Raw genomic sequence first — 25,485 nt, 5'->3', positions numbered from 1 at the left:
TTGTTTAAGGGGTGGTCATTGTGTCAACTATATGTTAATAACACATTTCTAAATGAAACATTGCATGAACCAGTGTACATTGTTCAACCTCCTAGGTTTGTGGATTCTAAGTTTCCTAATTATGTTTGTCATCTCCGCAAATCATTTTACGAGCTTAAACAAGCATCCCATGAATGGTATCAAAAACTTCGAAAATTTCTGCTGAAGTTTGGCTTCACTAATTCCATTTCATATCCTTCATTATTTGATTACAATAAAAATAGAATCATTCTCTATTTTATGGTGTATGTTGATGATATTATTGTTAAGGAACTAATAATTATTTTCTCAACATTTTTGTTACTAGACTTGATTCCAGATTTTTGTTGAAAGATTTAGAAGATCTCAATCAGTTTTTAGGTGTGGAGGTTATTCGAACATCATCAGGATTGTTTTTAAGTCAATACAGGTACATCCATGATATTTTAAATACTTATCACATGGCAGTTGCTAAAGGTGTACACACACCATTGAGTTCTTCTGAATCATTACAGTTATATGACTCCTCACCAACAACTGATATTACACAATTTCAAAAATTTATGGGGAACCTTCAGTATTTACAAATCACAAGGCATAATATCTCTTTTGCAACTAATAAGTTGGCTCAATTCATGCACAAGCCGTCTACCAAACATTTTTGAGACTGAAAACACATCTTGCGTTCCCTCAAAGAAACCATATTTGTTGGTTTATTTCTCAAAAACAATCAACCATTGTCCTTAACTGCCTTTACTGATGCTGATTAGGGTGGTTGTCTTGATAGTGCTCGGTCCATGACTGCCTATGTTATCTACCTTGGTTCTAATACAATTTCGTGAAAGTCTACATGTCAGAAATCAGTCTCACGGTCGTCTACTGAGGCCGAGTATAAAGCTTTAGCCCATGCAGTTTGTTGGCCCAAGGACTAAAAAAAAGGCCCAAGAGGATTTAATTGTAATAATTAGATAATATTTAGATGAAGGCCCAATAGGCTCATTTGTAAAGAGAAAGCCCCATTGGGACTTTCTATAAATATAAAGCCACTAGCTCATTTGTAAGGGTTGGATAATTGAATAAAGAAAATACTTCTTGAAATATTATTCTCGTACATTTGATATATTTATTGGTACATCATTTGGTGATAGAAAGAGCTTTATTCCTGAATTCCAACGAAATCATGATGGTAAACAAGATCGATCCACAAGAAATGGTCTGGTGCAAGCAACAGATGAAACAACGGAGATCCTCACTGTTCCCAAGTGCCACGGTGATCAAGGACCGTCGAAGCAGCCGACATTACAGCGAAAATGTTTATCCCACCGCCAAAGTGAGCTACTCGCGAACAACTGCCAAATCCGGTTGTCACAGAGCCGCCAGCGAGAAAGCGTAAGTACAAATCTGATCAACGACGGCGAATTTAAACATCAAAGGGCAAACAAGTGCTCCCCAGTGACATGTGTCTTCACCTACAGAAAGTCGAACGCATCAAGTCGCAGAAAGCAACAGAATTTGAAGTTCTAGTATACTCAGATGAAGAGCCCCTGGAAAAGGAGACTCGCCTCCTTCAAGCTAATCTAGAATTACAACGTGCGATACATCGTCTAGGACGAGAGCTTCAACATACAATAATAGAAAACCAAGTGTCGGGGGATCCGTATTATGATGACGAGGATGATGTGGAATATGAGTACGAGCCGTCCGCTGAGTCGATGTACTCGCAGCCTCGCGAACACCGACAGCGTATGACATCGTCTACAGACACCTCAAAAAATACCTAATCCATAGAAACTATCTCTCTCGAGGAATTTATGAAAATGCAAAAGGAAATGGCACAAATGCGAAATCTAATACGCAACCAGTCAGGTTCGAGACGGTGGAAGAAAATGCCCTATCCCTGGTACTTGAAAAGGCTCGCATCGATAGGACATTAAATCCATCTCTCGACCATTTTGATGGTTTGTCCGATACACTAGCATTTCTGAACACCTTCGACAGTCGAATGGCATTCTTCGGAAACTCAGAAATTCCCCAATGCCAATTCTTCTCCACGTGTTTACAAGGCACGACACTCCGTTGGTACAGTAATTTACCTTCACGATCAATCGACTCTTAGTCCACCCTAAAAAGCAAATTCCAGGCTCGTTCTCCGGCAATTATAGGGGCATAAAGGTCACAGTCTCCCTAATAACCATGCATCAAAGGTCAAACGAGAGCCTCTGAAGCTTCATAACTTAATTGAGGGAAGAAATTATAGAAATTCAGACCTTATAGAATAAATGCCATAAATTTTCTAACAGCTGGCATTGACAAGTCTCGACATGGCCTACTCCTTGAGGAGATTTTCGAGAAGTGACCAAAAATCCTACAGGCGGCGTTTCAAATAATCGAGCATCACATGATGTTCCAAGAGGTGGTGAGTTGTATCTAATCTCCCCGATGCCCCTCAAGATACGAGCGTCGTCGCAGCTACAGCCCAAGGTCACCACATAGGGAAAGATGACATGTCAGCCATCGATCCCCGAAAAGTAGAGCAGTCGATTACCCAGCAAGGGACGGAAAGGAGAGGAACTGCAAACCCCACCCCCGTCCAGATAAAGAGTTATCAAACTTAATGCTGACAAGTCAACAATCTTAGTCGTGGTAAAAATAGAACCAGACTATCGCCCACTGAGTCCGATAAAACCCGGTCGCCCTCTGAGCTCGACATACTGTGACTACCATGAAGATACGGACCACACAACTAAATAATGCTTCCAACTAAGTTATCTAATGGAGGGCAAAAATAGCCGAGGGCAATTAATCCAATACATAGAGCATGAAGGCACGCATCGCCGAGATTGGAAATATGATGATGATAGGGCCATCGATGTAATATTTGAGGAGTAGTGGTCGGTGGTGCGTCTAATAACTCCCGTAAAACATATGCTCGCGAAGTGTTCAATATCAACTCCTCTCCGGTGAAATGCCCCCGTACAAACCCTTCCCTGGTTATATCATTTTCCGATGACGACTATTACTCGGGCCTCATTGAGGGTCATCGGGATGCTCTTTTAATAACAACCCGTGTGGGGACTAACACTGTCAAGAAGATGCTCATTGACAATGGAAGCTCTAGAATATTTTGTACCATCATGCCTTTGCACACATGAACATCGATGATCGCAAACTTGAAAACTCTCGCACCCCTCTGTACGGGTTCACCACCAATGAGGTTCATGTGGTGGGTACCATCGATATGCCAGTATTATTCGGTTTTTCTCCATGTCATATTTGGAAGGTAGTGAAATTCCATATGGTGAGCGCCTCGTCCCGTTTCAACACCATTCTAAGAAGGATAATAATAACCGCTTTAAGAGCAATTACATCTATCACTCACTTAAAAATGAAGTTTCCCATAGAATTTGGGATCGGGGAAGTTATTGGAGATCAGGTTGTTGCTCACCAATGTTACTTAACAACAGTTTCCCCGAAAGCCAAGCAATCCAATAAAATGGAAGTCAACCAAGTCCTCGACATCGACCCCAGGGAGTTGATCAACATTCCTATAAGTAACTCATGCTCCTCGATCGAGGAAACGGAGGAAATCGAGGTCATTAAAGGAATCCTTGATAAGACAACTCGCCTGGGCAAAAATTTGACAGACCAACTTAAGCTCGAGATAACGAGCTTCATCCGTGAGTTCACAGACATTTTTACTTAGGATCCCAAAGACATGTCATGTATTCCCAAGACCGTAGCTCGACACTTGCTACATATTAGTAAAAACCTAGCCCCAATTAGGCAGAAGAGTCGTATATTCTCTGAAGGAAAAAGGTCGGTCATCGATCAAGAGCTAGATAGGCTCCTCGCAGCAGGGTTCATCACACCTGTCAAGTTCCCTACTTGGATCTCCAATGTATTTTTGGTCAAGAAAAGCAACGACAAGCGGAAAATATGCATCGACTACACTGATGTCAATAGAGAATGTCCAAAGGACTTTTATCCTCTATCAAACATTGACCAACTCATCGATGCAATATCAAGCAATGAACTCTTATTATTCATGAACGCCTTCTCGGAGTACAATCAGATAAAAATGGATAATCAATATTGGGAATAGACGGATTTCATAACCCATCAAGGTGTGTTTGGGTATCGAGTCATGCCCTTTGGTCTCATCAATGCCGGTGCCACTTTCCAGTAAACAGTAGACACTATCTTCGGAGTCCAGATAGGGAGAAACATGTTGATCTATATTGACGATATGATTTCCAAGTTGAGAAAAGCTTCAGACCACGTGAGCGACCTCCGTGAAACCTTCGGAAACGCGAGAGCACACAACATGCACTTAAATCCAAGTGTTCCTTTGACCTCACGGCGGGAAAATTCCTGGGATTCCTGGTCACCTGGTGGGGAATAGAGGCCGACCCGGCCCAAATAAAGGCAATCCTGGAAATGGAAAACCCAAAATCTGTAAAAAATGTTCAATGACTGACACAGGATACATCGCTGCATTGAGACATTTTATTCCCTAATAATTGAAGAAGTGTCTACCCTTTTTTCAATAATAAAGCAAGCATCAAAGTCATCAAAATTTGAGTGGAATAGCTACTGCCAAAATAACTTCATGGAACTAAAGTCATTTCTGACTAATCCTCCGATCCTCACGAGGCCTCGACAAGGTGAGCCCCTGAAGGTCTACCTATCGGCTACCGATGAAACTATATCAGCTGTTCTTATGCGACTGGCAGATGGAAAAAAGCCTCAGTGTACTTTATCTGCCATGCATTACACGATGCGGAGACTAGGTACCCACATGTGGAGAAACTTGTGTACGTACTGATCATCGCAAGTCGAAAACTCCGTTATTACTTCCAAGCAAGGGAGATTCATATCCTAAAAAATCAGCCACTCAAACGGATCTTGCACAAACCTGATATGACCGGTAGGCTTGATGCATGGACCATTGAGCTTAGTCAATTTTTCATTGAATATAAACCACGGACCTCGATTAAATCCCAAGCACTATCGAACTTTTTTGCCGAATGTCAGTTTGCTAGCAAGTAAACGCACCCCGACAACGATCATTCGAGGGCATGATTATTATTTGTCGATGGCTCATCCACGACTAACTCGGGCGGAGTAGGTATAATCTTGAACATCCCTGAAGGTTTTAAGGTTCAACACGCTCTTAAGTTCAAATTTCAAGTCACAAACAATGTGAGGCGCTCATCGCTGGCTTGAAGCTAATAGTAGAACTCGAAGCAAAGATTATAGATATATTTGGTGATTCTTAGCTAGTAACTAAAAGAGTGAATGGTGAATTGAAGGCCCATAATGATAGGATGGCATTATACCTTGCCCGAGATCAAGAAATGATATAAAATTTCTCTTACTGGAAGATATCGAATGTCGACAGAAACATGAATCAGTGGGCTGACTCCTTGTCAAAGCTAGCCTCCTTAGATTTCCCCAGCAATTCTTGTCCAATATATATTGAAGAGCTTCCATGCCTATCAATACACATAGAATCGATAAACGAGGTTCAGAGTGGCACAGACTGGCGAAAACCCTTCATTGAATATATCATGGATAACAAGTTGCCGGAAGCAAAGGTCGATGCCCGACCTGTCATGTTTAAGGCAATAAATTACTAAATAGAATGAATGAACCTGTTCCGTTGAGCCCTAACAGAACCCCTACTTTGTTGCATCGGCCTCGATGAAGAACAATTGGCAATAATCGAGGTCCACACAGGCATTTATAGCAAAAACCTGGGGGTAAAAACTTGGCATTCAAGATCATGCGACAGGGGGTATTCTGGCCCACGATACGCAAAGACTGCGAAGAAATTTTTAAGAAATTTCAATCATGCCAAATGTACGGCAATGTTAGCCTTCAACCCTTGGAGCAACTGACCTCGATACTCACCTCATGCCCTTTCTTCCAATGGGATATCAACATTTTAGGACCATTCCTGAAGTCCAAGAACTAATGCCAGTATATCGTGGTCGCCATAGATTACTCAACAAAATTGCTAGAGGCAAAATCATTGGCAAAAATCAGGGAGAAAGACATGATAGAATTTTTCATGGAAAATGTGGTGTTTCACTTTGGAATCCCCATAATCCTCGTTTCCGACAACAGAACCCAATTCGTTGGGGAAAAATTTGAAAAAGCCTTAGAAGAGCTAAAAATTTAGCATATCAAAGCCTCTGTCCCTTACCCCCAGGCCAATAGGTTAGTTGAGGTGTCCAACAGAACTCTTCTTCAAGGATTTAAAATTGCATTGAAAAAATCCCACGTTGTTGGGTAGATGAGCTCCCAAATGTGTTGTGGACATACAGGATGACCCCACGGTCAGCGACAGGTGAAACACCATTCCTCTTGGCCTATGGAGTCGATGTCGTTCTTCAAGCAGACGTAAGTTTGATCTCCCTTAGGGTCGAGGCATTTGATCTATCCATTTTCGTCGAAGGTCTAAAGTTCCACGATGACCTACTGGAGGAATCTAGGGAAGATTCGAGACTACGAATGATAGCGCAGCAGGAGAAGACCACCAAGTATTTTAGCAAGAAGGTAAAGAGTAAAACACTCAAGGTTAATGACCTAGTGCTCTGAAAAGCTGATGCGTCACAACCCTTGATGACAGGGAAGCTCAAGCCCTCGTGGGAAGTCCCATACATGATCTCTAAAATCATAAGCACAACTTATGAACTTGCTCATCTCGACGGTCGACCCATTAAGAATGCATGGAATGGAATTTATCTCAAAAAGTTCTACCAGTAGTTCTCTTTATTGTTAAGATTGAAGCTTGTAAAAATATTATCTATTATCTACTATCCAGGACCTTCCCTCGATGTAATGAAGGTCGTTAAGAGACCCTCATCGAGATTCAATTAAGTTATTGATATTAAAGCTTCAGTACTTAGCTCCGTTTTGTTCCCCAGCAAAATTAAGTCATATTTCGTCGATGATCGACAAGACTATTCAAACATAAATGCCAATCACCGACATTCGATGTATTGAATGATAATTTCAAATAACTTCACACTTAAATAGCAATCACGCGAAAATATTACTCAAACGTAGAGGGTTAACTAGGCTAAAGAAAAATAGCGCCCGCGTAATAAACATCTGGGAATCGACACCAAGGTTCCACAAAAATCATGAAAAATTAGTCATTCTCACATATCCCACCACCATCAGATAACAGGTCCTAAGCACTATAATAAGTTACAAAAGTACTTTATCAAATTCCCAAAATAAAAGGGCCTATAAGAAATTCATATAAAGAAACAATTAAAAAGCTTCGAATGAGAAATAGATAATAAAGGGAATACACCATTCATAAATCCTTAATGTAAATCAAACAACGATGTTAACGACCAAAAGTATGAAAAAATCACCCAAATATCATCCATGGAAAAGACAATAAATCCAACTTAAAATATTACAATAATTACGGGGCATACCCCGTATTCAAACATCTGTCGGGGCTGGAGGGTCTCGAGGAGCCGCACACGTCAAGGAAAAGTCTCGGATATAATCTTCAAATGAATGACCAGTGACGTCTACACCAACCTTCGATATCCTGGTTAAGCAACGACCATATCCGTCCCCCCAGCATCTTAGCGATGTCCTCCACACTCTTCTGGAGGTCGACCTTTAGCTTATCATTTTCCTCAACCAATGACTTATTATAATTAAGCACGCGGTCTAGCTCAACCTTCGCTAATTCCCGATTTCCCTTCTTCTCGTCCCTCGGCAAGCTCATTTCCCATAAGGCTTGCTCCAGACTCTCAATATTCTTACCCATCCCTTCCCGACCTAGCTCCATCTCCCCCACTTGTTTATTAAGCTTGGTATTAGCTGTAGACGGCTCGCCAACCCGACACACAACCTCGACCTATTGGTCCTCAAACTTCTTCTTCTCTTTCGCATAGCAGCGAGGTTGGTGGTAAGACGTGAAATAGTTTACCCTTCCACATCGTTCTTAAATTCCTCCAAAATATGGGTGAAGTCAGAAAGAAACTGAAATAATCCAAGGCACACACAAGTTAAAACAAAAATAGAGGAAAATTACAAACAAAACTTATGCGTGAAAAATGGAGGGGAGACAACAATTGAAATATATACAATAAAATAAGTACATACCCAGCCAGCACGGCTCATACATCAATCAACGATGTCGCTCCTCTTCTTGGAGGAATATGAAACTGCATCATGTGGAATATGAAAGGCCTTAAAATCTTGAACAGGAACAGTCGATCCCCCAGTCCAACATTCGGTTTGTTGAATCTCGACAGGAACAACCTCCCTCGATGCATGCGGATCAAATGTAGTATTCATAAAACTCTGCCCTTCCAATTATCTTCAAGGTCTTGTTCACAACAAAACAACCCCCGTCTCCTCTCAAAATGTTATTCTCACCTCGGGGCCGATTACGGGTCATCATCTCGAAACCCTCGCCAGTAGCATCTTCCCGATCCTCGATCACCCGATCTCCGTTATCATCGATTAGCTGCAACAAAAGAGACTACCCAACCTTCAAAGGGCCGGCTTTGGAACCACCAACCCTCGACATATCAATTTTCTCATTTGCATACTTTTGAACCAAAAATATCATCGCCTTATCCATCTTCTCACTTCGTACCCCGCTGTCAAGAACCTCTCTTAAAATATTACCTGCGACTACATCAAAGAAGGGAAAAATTTAGTCCCCTTAAAAAAACAACAAAAATAAAAAATACCAACACGCACACACAACAACAAACACGCAGTATAATATGTGACATAGACTTACATGCTCTTCTAAGAACTTATCATCTTTTAGTTATAAATGAGAGTAGACCGACATCGACCCATGAAACCCATCTAGGTAATCTGCATAATACTTATCCAACTTATTCAACGAGTCGAGGATATTTTGACCAACCTTGCGATAAGGTCGGATAAAATCTAAATCCGGACCCCTAAAATATAACCATTTAGGATGATACCCCGAGTTCGAGGAACGAACATTAACAATCTTCATACTCTTATGACAGGTTTCGAAATAAACTTGTCCCTCATGATAGCGTATCCCATAAATAGAAAAAAAACAACTGATTTGTCGGCATCCGACCCTTCTCATAACACGGCGCTATAAACCCACTCACCTAAGCAACAAAGATCGGGGTCAATTGGCCAACACCACAACCAATTACTTCATAAAGTGCCAACTGGAAAAGGTGCATTGGGAGTCAAATCCCAAACTCAAACAAAATCAAAGGGACCGTGCATCCTATACTCGGGCATCATTCGAATTCGATCACCGGGAACCGGAACCTGATACATATACCCGTTATCAAAATCTACCCACTTCTTCAACTTCCCCAAAGGTATCGCCTTATTTACATAATGACTAATATAATCCAAACTCGACTTATCGGCAAACTCGACCCATCCTGTTATGAAACTATCTGCTAACACTCGATCCCTAAAGGCTACGGTCCTAGGACTCAATGAAACAAGGGCTTGAAGCTCGACGGGAACTCAACCCAATAATTCGTCTTCATTCATAAAATCGAAAGAAGTACAGTGATCCAAAATAGGAATCTCTAAGTCGTTTAAGTTACAAGATGACTCTCGATCACCCTCTTCGAGAGGCTTTTTTCATAATTTTAATCAGAGACCATTTTTATGGAGGAAGAAGAACTCACTACATTCATGGTTTGTAACAAAGATTAAAGATTTACACGAGATACTACTATATATATAACAACAGTGCAAGAACAATGATGTAAATATGAAAACTTTACAAAGAAAGGATGAAGAAGAAGGAGAAGAACTTATAGTTAGCAGAATGGGAGTGGCAACAGTCTAGCAAGAGCGGAGGTTCTATTTAAACAACAGGGAAGCCGGGCGGTTGCTTGATCTCCTAATAAGAAAAAACTTTAAAAAAATATATACAGGATATATATATATATCCTACTTAGCCTTGTCTAATGGGTGGTCATTGCGTCAACTCATTTCTAAATGGAACCTTGCATGAACCAATGTACATGGTTCAAAATTATGTTTATCGTCTCCGTAAATCAATTTACGAGCTTAAACAAGCATCCCATTAATGGTATCACGAACTTCGAAAATTTCTGCTGGAGTTTGGCTTTACTAATTCCATTTCAGATCCTTCATTATTTATTTACAATAAAAATAGAATCATTCTCAATTTTATTGTGTACGTTGATGATATTATTGTGACTGGAAATAATAATGCTTTTCTCAACAGTTTTGTTACTAGACTTGATTCCAGATTTTCGTTGAAAAATTTAGGAGATCTCAATCAGTTTCTAGGTGTGGAGGTTATTCAGACATCATCAGGATTATTCTTAAGTCAACATAGGTACATCCGGGATATTTTAATACTTATCACATTGCAGATGTTAAAGGTGTACACACACCATTGAGTTCTTCTGAATCATTACAATTACTTGACTCCTCGCCAACAATTGATATCACACAATTTTGAAAATTTGTGGGGAGCCTTCAGTATTTACAAATTACAAGGCCTGATATCTCTTTTGCAAATAATAAATTGGTCCAATTCATTCACAAACTGTCTACCAAACATTTTCAAGCCTTAAAACGCATCTTGCGTTACCTCAAAGAAACCAAATTTTTTGGTTTATTTTTCAAAAACATCATCCATTGTCCTTAACTGCCTTTGCCGATGCTGATTGGGATGGTTGTCTTGATAGTGCTCGCTCCACGACTGCCTATGTTATCTACCTTGGTTCTAATGCAATTTCGTGGAAGTCTGCACGTCAAAAATCAGTCTCACGATCGTCTCCTGAGGCCGAGTATAAAGCTTTAGCCCATGCCGCAACAGAATTGATGTGGATTCAAAACTCACTTCTTGAACTTGGCATTTCAACCAACAATACTCCTACCTTGTTTAGTGATAACACATGAGCTACTTATGTATGTGCCAATCCAGTGTTTCATTCACGTGTGAAACATGTTGCTCTTGATTATCATTTCGTTCGTGAGCAGGTTCAAGGAAAATTATTAAAAGTCCATCGCATCAGCACAAAAAACCAACTTGCAGATATACTGACAAAAGCCTTGCCACACATTCAATTTCATCATCTACGGTCCAAGATAGTTGTCACTGACGGGTCACATATCTTGCAGAGGCGTATAAAGAGCTTTACTGAATAAGCTTCTTGCGAATACACAGCACAAGAGATTAATGTTAATTGAGCCAGTCAAAAGATACGGCTATCATGTATCATCAGTAACGTACTTAGTTTAGTTGTTATCATGTATGTGCTAACAAGATAAGGGTAATCCTTATCATCTGATAGGTATGATAAGTTGTAACCTATATAAATAGAAATACAAAACTGAACTGGTTGAGGCTTTTTCACTGCAATTGTTAAGTTCTTTTACTTCCGGTGTAAAAATAATATTTTAGGAAATACAAGTAATTATCATTCTAATAAACAAATCTGAATATTTATTGAAAAATCTAGAAATTGGACATCATGACAAGGTAATATGTATATATACTAGAGAAATGCTAAAATTTCAAAATCATTCCCGAAGCGATACAAAAATTCAGAGAAAACTTGACATGAAACAAACAGTAACGAATATTTGAATTGGTCGATTGACTATAATATATAGAGTGCTTAGGTTATCCTAGACCCGGGAATTTTGGATACGACACGACTTACACGATACAAAAAAACACTAAAATTTAGTGTTTGTGTTTGCATTTTTAGTACACGACACGAAAGTACGCAAACACGAAAGTACACGTTCGAGATTTAGTGTCGGTTTGTGTTTAACCTTCAAGTACACGACACGACACGAAGTATACGATAAATAAATATTATAATTAAATTTTAATATTTTTAATAAATATATGTAGAATTATAATAAATGTATGCATATTTATTTTTGAAATATTATTTGATTTCATTATATTATAAAGATATGAGATCTAAATATATATATATATCATATATTTTATAATTTATGTACCTAAAAATCTTATATTTTAATTTATATTAATATTCAATTTAATAGATATTAATATTCAATTAACACGATATACATGACACGTAACGACACGAAATAAAAATACACGAACACAAATGTACACGAACGCTAAACATGTCGCTTTTGTGTTTGGCAATGAAGTACACGAAACACGAAAATACATGACATGAAAGTATACGACACGAACGAATTGTCAGGTCTAGATTACCCCAGCCAAAGTGACACGTTGGTCCAAGTGGTGTATAGTGTATACAAAATACTAGTGGCAATTTAATTTAATAAATTTTATTGGTTGAAGAAACTGGGAACCTCACACATCCATACATACCACATATGCGTACCATAAAATATATACATACAAAGTGCCGGCCACATGTACGGGTTTGAACCGCTCTTTCGGGATCGGCTCGTACGGAAACCGTAAGAAAATCGGACCGAACCAGGCCGGTTCAAACTCGCCCAACTCGCTAAATTATGTGAACCGAGTACGAATTCTAATTATAGAACCCGGAACCGCACGAGCCCGCACGAGCCCGCACGTAGACTGCAACCTGCACAACGCACACAGCCCGCACGAGCCCGCCGGTGTGCGTCACGCGCACACCCGCGTCACGTGCACACCCGCGGGCTCGTGCAGGCTGTGTGGGTTGCAATACATGAATTTAAAAATAAATTATAATATTTTTAATAAATTATGTAACATAATCGAAAATAGTAATACATTTTAATTCTATCAAATAATTTCGAGTTTTCAAGTTTACATTTAATTAAAAAATAATAGATTATGTGACATAATAAAGGAAACCATATTATTTGATTAAATATTTGTTGAAGCTGGACAAATTAGAATATTTTTGCAATGATTTTTCAAGGCTGGAAAATTGCAAGCTTTGCAAGGTGAACACTTAAACTGTGAACCCTGAACCCGTGACCCGTGAAACTCATTACTCGATTGCCTTCAACTCGCCAACCCGCCTCCAACCCATGAACCGCCTGGCACGCACACGAGCTCAGTGCCAAATCCGAGTTACATTCTGCAAGTTCAAGCACAGCCCGACCCGATTCGCTAGCTTCAAGTGTCGGTTCATTGTTCAGTTTTTCCAGTTCCAACCCGCCGCCAATCCGGCCCGGACCACACGACCCGCACGGGTGGCCACCTCTACATACAATCATAACCCTGAACAAAGAAAACATAGACACAAACAACAAAAGAATTGTATGTGGGAATACGAGAGATATTGATTTTGATCGTTGCGGGCCTGCGGCAACTAGGATTATATTTTATGTAATTCGCAAACTGTGTACCTAGACTTTCAGAATTGTGCACTTTCTGTACCTGAAATTCAATATCCATCAAAATGCATGCTAGAGTTTTAAAAACCTTGCAAAACGCATACTTCTGTCAACTTTGATTTAACGCTGTTAGTATACTTTATAAATAAAAAAAAGGAGGGCAGCCTGGTCATTTCCCCCGGCTTGTCAGTGGGTGTTGTGTAGCACTGCTGCACGCTGTTGGGCTTGCTGAGCAGCCCTAACTCCACATTAGTATGATATTGTCCGCTTTGGACCGAGCCCGCACGGATTTGGTTTTGGGTTATAATAAATAATAACTTCGATAATGATAACACGTATAGTGTAAACCCTATACCTGTGTTTATATACTACACAGTTACAAGATAATCTTCTAATTGATATTGAATATAATTCTGCTTCCTAAAATATATGAATTAGTTATTTTTTCTTCCAAGTATTCTATTATTCATAGAATTCCTTCTTCATGCATATTTCTTCTTGCGTTTGTCTTGATCTTCTTTCCTTTCAATTAGCCACCAGCCTTATCTGAAAGTCTCCTTAAGTCCTGATATTATCTCCTGATAAATATCTCCTAATAACTTAAGTTCTGATAACTTAAGTTCTGACTTCAGTATAAGTACTAATTTCCAGTTAAGTACTGATTTGTCCTGTTAAGTAAGATCTGAAAACTAAACACAAATCAAATTAGACATGACATCACAAATATACAATCTCCCCCAACTTGTAAATTAGCATAATATACAAGTTCAACAGATTATTTGATGATATCAAAAACATTAAGTACAAATGCATGAGAATTTGACTAGATAACTACAACTTACAGTCCTTTCAGCTTTACCATCCTTAAGATCTGATATCAGCTTCAGTCTGTATACACTTCAGAATTTAAGCAGTTGTAGATCTTCGACTTGGCTTCAATTTCTGATCTCTTTGATGTCAGGAATTGTTCTGAGATAGTTCTTCAAAAGACATCTCTCAGCATATTCAAGTTCATTAACCATCCTCCTTTTAGCATTTTTCAATTCAGTTGTATCTTCACCAGTTTGAAAAATAGCAGCCCTAAGATCATTTGTTTTAGCTTTCCTTATGTCCTGATCTAGTCTGATCAGAAATGCCTTGTTAGACTCTAGATTGTGTTCCACGGCCTTATAACCCAGAAAAGTAGTTATGATCTTAGTAGTGTTAGGCTTCATTTCAACAATATCACCTTTGTGATCTCTGTACTTGGGACAGTATGGGCTGTCAGACTTTACAGAGTAAAGCTTCTTCTGTCTTTGAATTTATGATTTTAAATAACCTGCAGCACCATCTGTTAATCTATTTTTCACTTGAAGTAGGAATAGAACATGTTCCAGTTCTTCAAAATACTTCAATGAAATAGCATTTTTCCTAATCTGGAATACCCTACCATCTGTCATAAAATATAACATGATGTGTTCTTTCAAAACAGATCGGTAAACCATTTGTACAGATTCAAGTTGATTCAATCTTTCAGGAGTTGCTCCTACTCCTGGTTCACTTAAGGAAGTTGGATCATTGGTAGTGTTGTGTACTCTTCTTTCATCAGAACTACCTAATCCAGATTTATCTCTTGCTTCCTTTCCTGTAACAACTCTTACTTTAAAACCACTTATTGCAGTCTTCAAAGGTTGAGTCTATTTAGCTTTGGTGAATCCTGGTAGGAGTATCTTTAAAGGTTTAACATGATCAATGTCAGAGGTTTCCTTTTCCTTATCTTCTGATATCAAGTCAACTTGAGCTATGTTAGAGGTTGCTTGCTTCACTGTCATATCAGAGTTTACTAAATCTTGACTCTGAACAACATGAGCCATGTTAGAGGTTGTTTGAGAAATCTTCTTTTGCAACAGAGTAAGACTAGCATCTTCATCATCAATTATTTCTTCATCCATGATTGGCATATAAACCTTTACAGGTTCATCAACTTTTTCTTTTCCCTTGGACCTTGAATCTATTTCCACTTGTGATTTGGCTTTGGTTGCCTCATAATTTGTTCTTTCATTTATCACAACACCCTTAGGCTTTGGAAATTTCTTTTCAACAACAGAAGCTTTAGATTTTGTCTTGACACTTTTCTTCTTTAAGTCTAGCTTCTTCTTCCTTTAGACTCTCAAAGTCCATTCCTGGATTTTCTTTAAGAAATAATTCCTTTGAAATTTCTTCATCAAGTTCCAGATGTTTACCAGAACTTATCCTTTTACCAGTATCAGAACTTATTCTTCTCCCAGTATCAGAACTTGTTCCTTGACTTGTAATTCTAGCTTTACTTGATGAAAATCCTTTGCCTTGAATTTGACCTCTACCCTAATCAGAGTTTCCCTGGTCATCATTTCCATCATCCTTTCCTTTCAGTGTCTGAATAGATTTGCATTTGGACTTAATCACTTTCTCCCCCTTTTTGGCATCGGCAGGTAAAAGAAGAGAGACAAGCAATTTCACTGAGGATTGGATCTCATTGAGTTGAGTTTGCTGAGAAGCTTGATTCTTTAGAATTTCATCAATCTGAGTTTGTTGCTTTTCCTGAGTTTTCTCAATGTAGGCAATTCTGTCAAAGGCTGGCTTGAAAAATCTGTTCTTTTCAAGTTTCACATACATATCTTGCTGGATCAAGGTTTCTTGAATTTTGTTCACCTTGGCATGAGTTGTTGAGTGTAGACCTTAAAGGTGCTTAGTACTCAATGCAGTAACTCTCAGTTGTGCCTTAAAATCATCATTTATCAGCATTTCATCAGCTTTTGCCAGATACTCAGCAAGAATCTTTTCAGAAGGAACAAAACTAACTGTGTTCCATTTCTTAGTCCACTCCTTTCCTCTAGGAGTTTTACTCCAAGGTACTGGTGCTTCCCCTCTAACAAACTTCTTGACTAAATCAGCTTTATTAACTGTTTGGTGAGGTGCATGTCCTGATGGACCAGCTGCATCAACATCTAAATTAGCAGCAGCTTCACCAGTAGTTTCAGCATTATCAGCATCAGAACTTATAGATCCAGCAGTATCAACATCCTCTAATAGAATAGCACTATGTGAGGCAATCGAGGTTTCAACATCATCCTCTAAATTCTGATCTGCAACTAAATTCTGATCAACAGTCAAATCTTGATGCCCACCTAAAGTCTGATTTTCATCAACCAGATTCTTAATTGGTGTAGTTGGAATATCTTCATTGAAATCAGCATCTTGAATTGGTGTTGTTATTGGAGTGAATTGAGTTGCTGGAGCTTCCAAGTACAGAACCTCAGGCACAATCAAGTTATGAATATCAATTTCAGCACTTGTACCCAGGTCTTCAGTATGTACTTGTTCAATTATAGGTGACACAGGAGATGTAGGCACTCTGTCTTGAGCAGTTTCTGGTTGTGCAGAAGGAAGTGATTCAATAACAATTGGTTCTGTTGGGATCAGAGATTCCTGACCCCCTCTTAGCTGCTTCCTCATCTTCTAAATCTGACTCAACTGTGTCCCTGTGAGCTCTTTGTTTTTTCATTTTCTTCAAGGGTGGAGACACTGTAGGAGCTTTATCATCAGGATTTAACTTTCTAAGCCTTTTAAGAGGCCTAGAACTCCCAGTTACAGTATCTTTCTGAGAAGAGATCTTCTCAGCTTCCACAACAAGAGGTTCTTATGTTTGAACCTGTTCCTCAGTTGTTTCCTCAAATCAACATAATTTAATCAAAACATTCATCACAAAATAAAATTAAAAATTGATGAAGTAAAGATTAATAAATTGCAATTAAACATGCACAGTCACATAATTTGAGAAACAAAGAACAAATCTTGCAATTAAAGAAAATTTCATTGATATACCAGATGAGTACATTTCATGAAATTTATCAATTACATGCAAAAATTACAAGATAGTCCTATTCTACGATTCTTAACATCAGCAGCCTTAGTCCTAAGCTAAGAAGCTTGACAAAGCTGATGATGAAGAGAAACGGATGGATGGCAATTAATTCTTCTTCCTATTTTCAACAAAGAGAATAGCAAGACGAATGATTTGCTCCTGCTGTTTAAGAATACGAAGATGGACTTCTCTTTGGAAAGACAACAAATCATTTTTAATGTTCTCTGGAAGTTGAATCCAGATGACGAATGGAATATTGTTGATAGGATATGAAGTCGGAATTCCATTTCGAAAGATAGTTACAGTTTTTGTGACATAACAGTAATACCAACTAAAATGTGCCATTGTGTGAGAGAAATGAACAGATGTGGTTTTACTGATGAATAATTAGTCATTTAAATAGGCAATGGAATACTAAGGGACGCAAGGACTGGTTAATAATTACAAGTAAAAATAATGACTCCTCGACTCCCTAGACTGATGTGTAATAATAACAGTCAGCAAAAGATCTAAAGCCAGAGTTAATGGGCACGGGATATAATAACAATTACTGTGCGCATACAGTTTTTCAAGACATACACGCTAACCGCTAACCCATAATGATTATGACTGATATATCTCACATAAACCAATATTCTGTAAAAATATGATCGTTCAAGTAATGACCAAAAATAAACCAAGTAAATAAATACTGCCACGTCAGCATTAGAACTTGATTATTATCATAATTTAAAAGTCATTAGAATATGGATTCTTAACTCGAAAAGTGAATGTTTATACCTGTAATTCTTCACACAAATACTGATATGGGTGCATCACAACTTAATCATCAGAACTTCCATCAGAACTTGTCCTCGGAATTTATGCAACTGACACTTAGACTGTTCATCTAAAATAACATTTATCACCACAGTAATTTTCATCATTCATATGGAGTGTAAGTGTGTGCATTAAGCTAAATATCAGACAAAGAGTAAAGTCTGATTTACTTCAGTACATCTTAGAAATAAGGCATAATTAAGAACTTTACTCAAAATCTGTCACTATTCTGAAGTCTACTATAGAATGAGTACATGCATGAGTCCACCTCAACTGTTTTGTGCTCATTTTATGCATCTTTTGAAATTCCTTTTTACAGTGGCTTCTCAGTGTAAGTGAGTCACGACTGCTTATCAGAATTTATGCTGTTATCAGAGTATTTCTCCAGTAATTAGAGAATAAGAAAAGTCACCGAGAAAATTTTATTTTGCTTTTCTAATGCATATTACTTAATACCAGCAATGCACTTGGGTCTTCCCTTCCATATTTTTACTCTAGATCTCAAAGAAGTACCTGATTTTTATTTCTTTTCTTTTTCTTTTGATAAGTGAGGTTTATCAGCACTTAGTACATCCATAAGATTTACAAACAACAGAACTTAACAGATAAGAAGCATTATTCTAGTTTTTGACTTAGTAATAAGATACACAAAATAAACTTAACTAAGCTCAATATCAGAATTTGCTTGTGTTAAAAGATTTCCACATAAAAAATTACTTCAAACATGGGATCTTTAGTATTTAAAGACTACTAGGTCAGCATCTAGCACAGTTATCCTCATTGGATTGAATAGTCACAGAAACATTCATATCACTATTAGAGTTTAAAAATTCACATCAGACAACAATCAGCACTTAAGCAAATTTCAATTTAAGCAGAGAATACACAAAGATAGTAATATATGTAAATACTAATCATAAAGTCTGATGTATCAGAACATATACTAGGCAGATTTAGAGAAAGAACCTGAAACCATTCCAAGTTCATTTACCAATCTTGTAAAAGTAGCTTCACACAGTGGTTTTGTGAAGATATCTGCTAGTTGTTGATCTGTTGGAACAAAATGCAATTCCACTGTACCTTCATCTACATGTTCCCTTATGAAGTGGTACCTAATGCTGATGTGCTTTGTCATTGAGTGTTGAACTGGATTACCTGTCATAGCAATAACACTTTGATTATCACAGTAAATAGGGATTTTTGAAAATTCTAACCCATAATCCAGTAACTGATTCTTCATCCAAAGAATTTGTGCACAACAGCTTTCTGCAGCAATGTATTCTGCTTTTGCAGTTGATGTGGAAATTGACTTATGTGTCTTGCTAAACCAAGAAACCAACCTGCCTCCAAGAAATTGGCAGCTTCCACTTATGCTTTTCCTGTCAATTTTGCATCCTGCAAAATCTGCATCTGAGTAACCTATTAGCTTAAAGTCTGATTCTCTAGGATACCATTATCCCAAATCAGCTATACCCTTAAGGTACTTGAAAATTCTTTTCACAGCTATTAAGTGAGGTTCTCTTGGATCTGCTTAAAATCTTGCACAAAGACAGGTAGCATACATGGTATCAGGTCTACTTGCAGTTAAATAGAGTGGAGAGCCAATCATACCTCTGTAATCAGTAATATCTACTGATTTACCAGTATCTTTATCCAATTTTGTTGCAATGGCCATAGGAGTGGATGCACTTGAACAATCTTGCATTCCAAACTTTTTCAACAAATTTCTGGTATACATAGATTGACAAATAAAAGTTCCTTCTTCATTCTGCTTGACTTGAAGGCCCGGAAAATAGCTGTTATCCCATCATACTCATTTGATATCTTGACTGCATTAGCTTGGCAAACTTTTTATAAAGTCTGTCATTTGTAGAACCAAAAATGATATCATCAACATATTTCTGCACCAAAAGTAAGTCCTTTCCATGGTTGAGATAAAACAGAGTTTTGTCAATAGTCCCTCTGTTAAATCCACTTTCCAGAAGAAACTGAGTTAATGTCTCATACCATGCTCTTGGAGCTTGCTTAAGGCCATAAAGTGCATTATCAAGTCTGTAGACATGATTAGGAAATTTTGAATCTACAAAACCTGGAGGTTGTTCAACATATACCTCTTATTCCAATTCTCCATTGAGAAAAGCACTTTTCACATCCATTTGAGAGACTTTAAACTTCTTGTGAGCAGCATAAGCCAAAAATATCGTATGGCTTCCAATCTAGCAACTGGTACAAATGTTTCATCATAATCAATTCCTTCATGTTGAGAGTATCCTTTTGCAACCAGTCTTGCTTTATTCCTTATAATTATGTCATCACTGTCAGTTTTGTTTCTGAACACCCACTTTGTACCAACAACAGACCTGTTCTCTGGTCTTGGCACTAGGGTACAAACTTTATTTCTTTCAAATTCATTTAACTCTTCCTGCATTGCTTGTACCCAATCAGCATCTTGAAGAGCTTCTTCCAATTTCTTTGGTTCAATGTGAGAAAGGAAAGAATGATAGAGACATTCATTTGATGTAGCTGTTCTAGTTCTGACACCTGCATTAGGATTTCCAATAATTAAGTCAGGTGTATGTGTTTTAGTCCACTTCCTTGCAGATGGAATGTTATCTCTATAACTGGATGCTCCCCCATGATCCATGCCGTCTCCATCAACATTTTCTGATGCTCCCCCTGAAATTATGCTCTCTTAGTTGGATCCTTCAGAATTTGAATTTCCAGAAATATCAGAACATGAGTTTCCAGAATTATCAGAACTTGGCCCATCAGAACTTGATGAATCAGAACTTGAAGAGCCTGTTGTAGATTCTGATTCTTCTTGAGATGTGGTTGGATCTTCAGTATGCTCCCCCTACACAGGTGCATTTTCCTTTGGCGTAGTCACCACATTTTCAATAACATTAGAGTTTAATCCATCAGAGTTTGCAGTATCAGGATTTAGACTGTCAGAATTTACAGAATCAGGATTTAAAACTTCATTTTCGAATCTCAGCTGATTATGATCATTGAAATCTTCAAGTCCAGTAATCTTCTTATCATCAAAAGAGACATTGATAGATTCCATGACAACCCTTGTTCTTAAATTATAGACTCTGAAGGCTTTTGTGGAAAGTGGATATCCAACAAAAATTCCTTCATCACCTTTTAGATAAAATTTGGATAGCTGTTCAGGATGAGTCTTAAGAATAAAACACTTTCATCCAAATACATGAAAATACTTCAGATTTGGCTTCTATTTCTTCACCATCTCATATGGTGTTTTTCCATGCTTGTTGATAAGTGTAGCATTCTGAGTAAAACAAGCAGTCTGCACAGCTTCATCCCAAAAGTAGGTTGGTAACTTTGCTTCATCAAGCATAGTTCGTGCAGCTTCAATAAGAGTTCTATTCGTTCTTTCAACAACTCTATTTCGCTGTGGAGTTCCAGGAGCAGAAAATTCCAGCTTTATTCCATGGTCTTTACAGAACTCTTCCGTAATCAAATTCTTGAACTCAGTGCCATTATCACTTCTTATGATTTTCACAGAGTCTTTGACCAATTTATCCAGTTGTTTGACATGATCAATCAAGATAGATGCAGTTTCACTTTTTGTGTGCAAGAAATACACCCATGTGTATCTGGTGAACTCATCCACTATGACCATAGCATATTTTTTCTTTGCAATAGACATGACATTCACTGGACCAAATAGATCAACATGTAGTAGGTGATAAGGCTCAAGAATTGATGATTCAGTCTTGCTCTTGAAAGAAGATTTTCTTTGTTTTGCCTTCTGACATGAATCACAAAGGCCATCAGGAGCAAATACTGATTTTGGCAGTCCTCTCACAAGATCTTTCTTGACTAGTTCATTTATATTGTTAAAATTTAAACGAGAGAGTTTCTTGTGCCAATCCCAGCTTTCTTCAATTCATGCTCTACTCAACAGACAGATTGCAGAACCATCAGTACTTTTGAAAGATAGGCTTCATAAATGTTACCATGCCTGTATCCTTTCAGAACAACTTTTTCTGTAGATTTGCTAACAACTTCACAGTGTTCTTCAAAGAAATCCACATGATAACCTCTGTCACAGATTTGACTCACATTCAGCAAATTGTGTTTAAGTCCTGAGATAAGAGCTACTTTTTCAATGATGACATTCCCAAGATTGATATTGTCATATCCCGGAGTTTTTCCAATGTTTCCATCTCCATAAGAAACACCTGGGCCAGCTTTATCCATAAAGTCTGATAGCAGGGCTTTATTTCCAGTCATATGTCCTAAACATCCACTGTCCAGAACTAGGATGTTTTTCTTGTTGCCCTGCAATCACAAAGACCACTAATGATTAGTTTTAATGACCCAGACTTGCTTGGATCCTTTGGCCTTATTAAGTTTGTTAACATTTGCAGCGGATTTAGCATCAGAGTTTATGTTAACATTTTTCTTATCAGCATTTACAGTATCAGACTTTGCATCAGAACTTACACTAGAAGGAAAAATGCTTACTTTCTTTAAAGAAGGTTTTATTTGATAATAATCATAATACAAACTATGATATTCCTTACAAGTATAAATGGAATGCCATATACTACCATAATGAAAACAAGGATTTTGTGGCCTATATCTAACAGACTGACTCTTAACTCCTGACTTTGAAGGTAAGGAATTTATGTTCTTATTCTTCCTGCAAAAAAAGCCAGATGGTTAGAATTTCCACAGTTATAACATTTCTTTCTAGGAGCATTAGGAACAGACTTATAATCATTGCTTTTATTCACACCTTCCTTTCCATTCTTATTTTTCCTAGGTGGCTTTACCTTGTTTACATTCTTAATATCTTTCAGCTTATATTTAAGCTGCTTCTTCGTCATTAAGCCTATGTTAACTTCAGTTGGCTTATCCTACTTTGGTTTGTCAGAAGTTAATTTCTCTTTAACTTCTTATTTATCAATATTAGACTTTACAGCTACAAACTTAACATGATTTACCTTTGGCTTTTGTTTAACAACTATAGGCTCAATTTATACAGTTCCCTTATCATTCTTATCATCTCCATAACCTAAGCCCTCTTTCCAGTTTCCACTACTTAACAAATTCTGAGTTGTTCTGCCAGAGTTAGTCCAAGTCCTGATAATCTCTCTTTCCTTTTCTAACTCAGTTTTTAGAGATTCATTCATTTTAAGTACTTCATCCCTAACATAAAAGGCATCATCTCTATCTTTCTGAGTTTGATGGAACATGACTAACTCTTTTTTCTAAATAATCATTCCTCTTTTTATAAGCATGATTTTCAGAAGTTAATCTTTCACATGTTAGAGTTTGATCTCTATAACTAATGAACATGGTTTTAAGATATCTTCTCAACTCAGTAATATCATCAGTATGAAAGGCATAAGTAGTTTGAGGTACCTTTAACTCAGCAGCATCAGAACTGCTATCAGCATTTGCCATTAAGGCATAGTTCACCTCACTTTCAGAATCTGAAGTGTATGTCCAGCTTTCCTTCTTTGTGACAAGAGCCTTGCCTTTGTCACTCTTCACTTTCTTGCAATCAAGAGATATGTGGCCTTTCTCACCACAGTTGTATCATTTGACATTTGAGTAATCTCCTCTGTCAGACTTTCCTCCTTTGCCTTCAGATTTTCTGAAACTCTTCTTATCAGAACTTGCACCTTTCCTCGAAAATTTCTTTCCCTTTCTGAATTTCCTGTATGTAATCCTTGTGATTTCTTTCACCATAAGAGCACACAGCTTCATCATCTCCTCATCAGGATCCATCTTAGGTAAGCTTTCAGTTTCTGATGAGAGCTTTTCCCTTGCCTTTTCTTGAGGCAACTACTTTGGGGACATCCTCCTCAGCCTTAAGAGCAACTGTCCTTGACTTCCTTACATTTCTCTTGCTTCTTTGTTCCATCTCAAGTTCATGAGTCTTGAGCATCCCATAAATTTCATCAAGAGTTGTTTCATCAAGAACATAGTTGTCTCTTATAATGGTGGCCTTCAAATCCCAACTTTCAGGAAGAGCTAAGAGGAATTTAAGATTTGAATCTTCAAGTTCATATTCCTTGTCCACCAGTGACAGATCATTCAAGAGTTTGACAAATATGTCTTATAATCCAGTTATTGACTCATCAGGTGTTGAGTCAAAGTGCTCATACTCTTGAGTGAGTATAGTCCTCCTGTTCTTCTTAATTGAATCAGTTCCCTGACATCTTGTTTCCAAGGCATCCCATATCTCATTTGCAGTCTTGCAGTTGATTACCCTGTTTGACATGATATTATCAATGGCACTATACAGCAAATGTCGTACCTTTGCATCCTTAGCAATATATGAGATATCTTCAGCTGTATATTCACTTTTCTCCTTTGGTACTGTCTGTGCTGGCTGATCTGCAACTATAACAGAGAGCTTGGTTGGCTTGTGTGGTCCTTCATTGATTCTGTCAAGGTATTCTGGATCTGTAGCTTCCAGAAATATAGACATCCTCACCTTACATATGGGATATTCAGATGGTTTCAGTATGGGAACTCTAATAGTCTCATATCGATTATGGATTTGAGTCTTTGGAGGTTCTTCAGTTTTGGTGGGCTTGGTTGGAGTTTGTTCTTCTTCAGACATGATTGTTTTTGGATCTTAAACTGTTTTTGTGTTAACAGATCTGCTATGATACCGCTTGTTAGGTCACACACACTGTAGAAGGGGGTTGAATACAGTATTTACTACAATCAAATCGAATTAAAGAACACACGTAACAGAACACAGATTTTATTCAACACAATAAACTCTGTTACAATATGGAACTGTCCTCTCTCAGTGATGAACAAATTATCACGAGAGCTGCTAGGGTTATAATGAATAATAACTTCGATAATGATAACACGTATAGTGTAAACCCTATGCCCGTGTTTATATACTACACAATTACAAGATAATCTTCTAATTGATATTGAATATAATTATGCTTCCTAAAATATATCAATCAGTTATCTTTTTTTCCAAGTATTCTATTCTTCATAGAATTTCTTCTTCATGCATATTTCTTCTTGCGTTTTTCTTGATCTTTTTTTTTTCAATCAGCCGCCTGCCTTATCTGAAAGTCTCCTTAAGTCCTAATATTATCTCCTGATAACTTAAGTTCTGATAACTTAAGTTCTGACTTCACTATAAGTACTGATTTTTAGTTAAGTACTGATTTGTCCTGTTAAGTAAGATCTGAAAACTAAATACAAATCATATTAGACATGACATCACAAATATATCTAACACTATAAACACATAAATCTCTAAAATAGAGATAATGATCGTAATCATCATATCTAATTATCTAGATTAAACCAAAGACGGAAGCGTAGCTGAATAAGTGTAACAATATCTGTATAATATTCTGGATTATTTTCTTTCTCAACCAAGTACTCCTTAGGATTTTTTAATAGCTCTCTCGGATATATAT

Source organism: Apium graveolens, chromosome 2, assembly GCF_009905375.1.
Source record: "Apium graveolens cultivar Ventura chromosome 2, ASM990537v1, whole genome shotgun sequence".
NCBI lineage: Eukaryota > Viridiplantae > Streptophyta > Magnoliopsida > Apiales > Apiaceae > Apium > Apium graveolens.
Note: the sequence above shows the minus strand (reverse complement) of the source record.